The 433-nt window shown below is 27.0% G+C and overlaps 1 protein-coding gene across 1 annotated transcript in view; it reads left to right on the top strand.

Annotated features, from left to right (window-relative positions):
- slc1a1 (solute carrier family 1 member 1) overlaps nt 1-433 on the top strand; it is a 31,423-nt gene that overhangs the window by 14,602 nt on the left and 16,388 nt on the right. The window lies entirely within an intron of this gene.

Here is a 433-nt window from a genome sequence, read left to right on the forward strand (position 1 = left end):
ACCTAAAAAAAACACCAATAAGAAGATTACAGTCAACAATACAAATATAAAAAGCAGTAAAACGGATAAAACTCTCCAAATCCCGTTGATAAATACAGTGCACAAGTTTGCTATAATACAGACATTAGGTTAAATTAAAAAAAAAGATACTACACATCATTTTTTTTAAACATTTTAGTGTGTTTAGCTCCCTTGCTTCAATATAAGTTAACCACATTTATATCCTCGTTATGAATATGAAAATAGATAGATAGATAGATAGATAGATAGATGTTTATTGATCCCAAGAAAAATGGGAAATTCCTGTGTTACAGCAGCAAAATCAGTCACAAAGCACAAAATATAAATATAAATGAAATACTAGGAAACATAGACATACATACAATATACATGAAATAATAATACGAATAAAGTAAAAAGAACAAATACTTGA

Source organism: Etheostoma spectabile, chromosome 19 (assembly GCF_008692095.1).
Source record: "Etheostoma spectabile isolate EspeVRDwgs_2016 chromosome 19, UIUC_Espe_1.0, whole genome shotgun sequence".
Classification (NCBI taxonomy): Eukaryota; Metazoa; Chordata; class Actinopteri; order Perciformes; family Percidae; genus Etheostoma; species Etheostoma spectabile.